The 6,054-nt window shown below is 42.4% G+C and overlaps 1 long non-coding RNA gene across 1 annotated transcript; it reads left to right on the top strand.

Annotated features, from left to right (window-relative positions):
- The first annotated feature begins 1,966 nt into the window (after positions 1-1,966).
- LOC146041778 (uncharacterized) lies at positions 1,967-4,960 on the top strand. The gene is made up of 3 exons (XR_014463586.1): positions 1,967-2,106; positions 3,714-3,851; positions 4,830-4,960. It is a non-coding gene; the product is annotated as an uncharacterized LOC146041778 (long non-coding RNA).
- Positions 4,961-6,054: the final 1,094 nt, after the last annotated feature.

Below are 6,054 nucleotides of genomic sequence, written 5' to 3'. Positions count from 1 at the left end.
CAGGATCTGCACCCCAGACACAGTACTATAAATGTATATAACACTCTGCATGCTGTGTAGTATAACCGTACATTATATACCTTCTATATGTCATGTATTACATTATGTCTTCTCCCGTATGCTGTATACAGGATCTGCTGCACCCCAGACACAGTATTATAAATGTATATAACACTCTGCATGCAGTGTAGTATAACCGTACATTATACACCTTCTATATATCATGTATTACATTATGTATTCTCCCGTATGCTGTATACAGGATCTGCTGCACCCCAGACACAGTATTATAAATGTATATAACAATCTGCATGCTGTGTAGTATAACCGTACATTATATACCTTCTATATGTCATGTATTACATTATGTCTTCTCCCGTATGCTGTATACAGGACCTGCTGCACCCCAGACACAGTACTATAAATGTATATAACACTCTGCATGCCGTGTAGTATAACCGTACATTATATACCTTCTATATGTCATGTATTACATTATGTCTTCTCCCGTATGCTGTATACAGGATCTGCACCCCAGACACAGTACTATAAATGTATATAACAATCTGCATGCACTGTAGTATAACCGTACATTATACACCTTCTATATATCATGTATTACATTATGTAATCTCCCGTATGCTGTATACAGGATCTGCTGCACCCCAGACACAGTATTATAAATGTATATAACACTCTGCATGCAGTGTAGTATAACCGTACATTATACACCTTCTATATATCATGTATTACATTATGTATTCTCCCGTATGCTGTATACAGGATCTGCTGCACCCCAGACACAGTACTATAAATGTATATAACACTCTGCATGCCGTGTAGTATAACCGTACATTATATACCTTCTATATGTCATGTATTACATTATGTCTTCTCCTGTATGCTGTATACAGGATCTGCTGCACCCCAGACACAGTACTATAAATGTATATAACAATCTGCATGCAGTGTAGTATAACCGTACATTATACACCTTCTATATATCATGTATTACATTATGTAATCTCCCGTATGCTGTATACAGGATCTGCTGCACCCCAGACACAGTATTATAAATGTATATAACACTCTGCATGCAGTGTAGTATAACCGTACATTATACACCTTCTATATATCATGTATTACATTATGTATTCTCCCGTATGCTGTGTACAGGAGCTGCTGCACCCCAGACACAGTACTATAAATGTATATAACACTCTGCATGCTGTGTAGTATAACCGTACATTATATACCTTCTATATGTCATGTATTACATTATGTCTTCTCCCGTATGCTGTATACAGGATCTGCTGCACCCCAGACACAGTACTATAAATGTATATAACAATCTGCATGCTGTGTAGTATAACCGTACATTATATACCTTCTATATGTCATGTGTTACATTATGTCTCCTCCCGTATGCTGTATACAGGAGCTGCTGCACCCCAGACACAGTACTATAAATGTATATTACACTCTGCATGCCGTGTAGTATAACCGTACATTATATACCTTCTATATGTCATGTATTACATTATGTCTTCTCCCGTATGTTGTATACAGGATCTGCACCCCAGACACAGTACTATAAATGTATATAACACTCTGCATGCTGTGTAGTATAACCGTACATTATATACCTTCTATATGTCATGTATTACATTATGTCTTCTCCCGTATGCTGTATACAGGATCTGCTGCACCCCAGACACAGTACTATAAATGTATATAACACTCTGCATGCTGTGTAGTATAACTGTACATTATATACCTTCTATATGTCATGTATTACATTATGTCTTCTCCCGTATGCTGTATACAGGATCTGCTGCACCCCAGACACAGTACTATAAATGTATATTACACTCTGCATGCCGTGTAGTATAACCGTACATTATATACCTTCTATATGTCATGTATTACATTATGTCTTCTCTCGTATGCTGTATACAGGATCTGCTATATCCGAACAGTACTTTATAACCTGCAAACCAGCAAATCTGTGTAATGTAACTGGAAGTTGGACCTTTAACGGTGGCACAATCGTAACGGGGACATCCTGTTGTAACACCAGTTACTGCATCCCAACTCTTCCTACATGTAAGTGTCTACAGGGTATTCTGGGGTACATGTAACCTGAGGGCAGTGACGTGTTACCAGGACATCTGTCCGACATTTATATTAGCCGATGTCGGACTGTGGCGTGAAGATTTGCCACTTGGCTACGTATACTAACTTTACGGGTATGGGGGGGGGGGGGAATCTGCACAGATACATATATTCCTTCTTAAGAGTGCACCCACAAAGCGTTTTTCTGTCTTTCGTATGCTTCTTCGGAAACAAACCCCCTATTAATAAAGCTGATTCTGAGGATGAAATCCAGAATTTAGAACACAGAGTGAAGACAAAATCACTAGATAACAGGAGTCAATAGCGTGAATGGGGAGGTGCTTTGATACAGGCATAACATTAGCTCAGTGGGAATGAATACTAATGAATGATTGTGAGGGCATATTATTAAATCATATTAATGAGATCATTTCTGAGTGGTACAGTGGATTTCAAGTTACTTTCCATTTTATAAAAACAAATCCTGGAATGCTTTCTGAGATAACAATGCTGTATCTGTGGCATTGTATTTTGTAGAAGAGATTTTTTTTTTATAAATGGAAGAACGCAATTGAACAGCCTCTCTCATGTCACATGTCACTGTCACAGCATTTTATTCAGCACTGTAATCTTAACGTGGAGCATTTGTCACCCAGTGGTTAAACTGTGTATTACATGGGTGGGACTTAACGCAGCCATAACGTTATTTAGAACTCATGATTTAGGAGCCTAAAAAGCAATGAGCGACAATGCATGAGGACACATCTGTAGCTATCCACACGCAGATCCAATTACAATACTGTTTGTGCAAATGTTAGGTCTGAGGCGTCCACTAATCTGAGACTTAGGCAAGGTTGAATTTGTCAGAGCAGATGTAACCGGACCATCTGAAAAACACCTGGGCTCATCTGAGTTATTCCAAAACCCACCCAGAAAACACCTTATTTCCATCCCCAACCCCCGGTTTCCTGTTAGTCAAACTGTGACTGGACTACGAAGCATTTGCATTTTCAGTCAATATTTCAGCCCGCACATGTGTGATGTATACAGTACGCATACGGTAGTCATTCGATATTACCTTGATTTGCAAATTCTCTAATTAGTGATCCAAACTGAATTAGGCCCATTATGCATTATTGGAATAAATAAAATGCAGGTGTGCAATGTGTTCTGTAGACACAATATACTGTCTATGCAGATTGCACACTAGTTCTTTACAGCAGTCACATAAAGTAGGCAGACTGGGCAGGCGCACATTAATAAAGGACGGGGTCCCTGTGCAGTCTCTCTATGGGCTCCCTCTATTGCTGGCAGCTCAGTAGACTCTGAGAATGATGGACACTAGGAGACACTATCGCTGTACTGGAGTCTAGTGTGCATGCGCCGGTCTGGGGACTGACCATGGTCCCAGTGATCTGTGCAACTGGATTTAGTGAACACACAATGATCTATTATAGCTATAAAACAAGGTGAGACAATGTATATAATACACGTATGGTATATGTATGGTCTGGTGGATACAATGTAACAATGCATCAGATAATTGTATTGTAACAATGTTCATTCATTCATCACAACTTATAATATTGTTTTTAAAGTGCCAACCCAGAGCTCACAGCCGAATAACGTGGTATGTAACACATGTACATCGAACACGGCCTATTGCTCCTCCGGACAAACTATTGCCTGTACAGGAGCAGAGACTCGGTGCGGTATTTTGACACAAGTAATAACAGGTAAGATTGCAAGTACTATCTCAAGTATGTTTGCTGCATATTAACTTGATAACCTGGAAGACCACTATCATCAGCAGTATCTTGGCTCCGGAGGCCCTCATTCCTACTCCACTATTGGTCAATTCCACAAACAACAGCCATCCAATCATCTTTATTGAGACACTTAAACGGGTGCTCTTGAGTCACTTTTCTAGGGTCACCCATGGGACGATGACAGGTTATGGTAGAACTGATATCTCTGGGACTAAGGAGTATTTATGCTGACACCTTGGTCAGCAGTAAAAATGGAAGAACGTGGGTGGGATGTAATGACTCCCAAGTGTACCAGCCGTGCGGGATGTCGGCAAAACTCAAAAGTTTTTAAAAGGGGTACTCATTTGCAAAGCACGGTTTTGCCTTGTAAGTAATTGCCCATTTAAAACAAGCATCCTTCATGACTGCTGAACTAGGGCAAGATACAGGTTTGGGGCCCTCCTCCAAAATCCACAACACTATATTATTGCTGCTCATTGCAGCCCGCATCAATAGAGAACCTTGGCGAGTCCGCAGTCTACCAATAAATGATCAGCTGCATTGTGTACAAATCTGTATCAGGCTGTAGGACTTGTGGAAGTAGTGTAATACCTGTATCATATTTACTGTAATCTGCCCACATACAGTGGATGTGTGTACATACATTATTTACCTATTCACCCAATGCTCCACTGTATGTGTCGGACGGCCAGGATATCTTTATGGAGCCCCTTGGACCCTCCTGGTCCCTACGTTTGAAAATCTGCCTCTGCTCGGACATAATAACATCAGGCCCCCCTGGTCTCATTCATTTTGCAATAGTGAAAAGTGTAAAAGCTGAAAGTCTTCATTTGTTTAAATATTTTGTGTGATGCATGGAAGAGACAATGTATTAAATAAGTTATATGGTAACAGCCTCATTCAGACAGGAGCTGTGGAAATAACAGCGCTCTCTCTTCCCCACAGGAGCAGTAACACAAACTACTGCCACCCGTGGCTGCACCACCCCAAGCTTCTGCAACTCTCTTGGTAACATAACTACTTCTGTAAATGGATTGAATACTGTTATGTCCACAAACTGTAGTGGATCGGTCGGTCAAAATACAGGTACGTCCTCCTACACAATTCATCATCATCATCATCATCATCATTTTGAGTTTAATAAAATTATGTTTAAATGTAGTTTATTCATTATTATAATGGTAGCACTTGGTCTCACCTGAGAAAAAGCACTTGGTCTCCCCCCCCCCCCCCCCCCCCCCGAGGTGTAGGGTGAGTGGCTCCGATGGATCTCAAGCTGCAGGAGCCAAGGAGGAGAGAGGGTGGACCGCCGGCCCCCTCTCCTCCTTCCTCCGCTGCCCTGGGAGACAGGTGCCACTGGCGAGGAAAGCTGGGCTGCAGGGGTGCATAGTCCCTGTCCACAGATGGAGACCCTGCGACCCTCCAAAAATGGCCCCACCTTAAAAGAGAAAGATACTAAAGGTTCTGCTGCACCTCTAGTGTCTGCCAGGGGAGCTCAGAGCACCCACTGCTACCCGGCAGTGAGTACTCCGGGAGCGCTGGTGCACGGTGTCCCTGCAATTCATGGCCATGAGCATGTAACCCTCCCTGGCAATGAGCATGTAACCCTCCCTAGCAATAAACATGTCATGTCAATAGCAACAATCAAGTAAACCAATCCTGGCAATCAGCCCACAATTACCCCCGGCAATGGGCATGTAACCCCCCTGGGACTAAGTACATAACCCTTCCTGGCAACTTCCACCAGGAACCATTAATGCACTGAAGGCTGCTATACGCCAATAAATGACCATATCATATTCAGCTGGAAATATGCTTTATTGTACTTATACCTTTTGTACTAATATTTTGGTTAGTATTTACCAGGCCTTTCTTGTTAGTTGATAAAATCTGAAGTTTTTCTTTTTACCTCACTATGGCCCTTATTCAGAATCGTGCGGTACGGCCCGCGTGCGGCCGTACCGCCGATGTTTTTTGTCTGCACATGCGCAGAGGTCATTCTGCGCATGTGCAGCCCCCTTCGCCGCAGACGGATTTCGTCCGCCGCAAAGGGGGCGGATAGGGGCGTGAGGGGCTTCAGCCCCTCATTTCCCTATGTGTACGCCCCGCGTTTCATGGGCGTTCCCATGCAAACGCGGGGCGTATGCATGGTAATGAGGGCATGACGCCC

Source organism: Crinia signifera, chromosome 19 (assembly GCF_055691185.1).
Source record: "Crinia signifera chromosome 19, ASM5569118v1, whole genome shotgun sequence".
In the NCBI taxonomy this organism is placed as follows: Eukaryota; Metazoa; Chordata; class Amphibia; order Anura; family Myobatrachidae; genus Crinia; species Crinia signifera.
The sequence above is the reverse complement of the archived record's forward strand: the minus strand, read 5'-3'. Positions and strand labels throughout refer to the sequence as shown.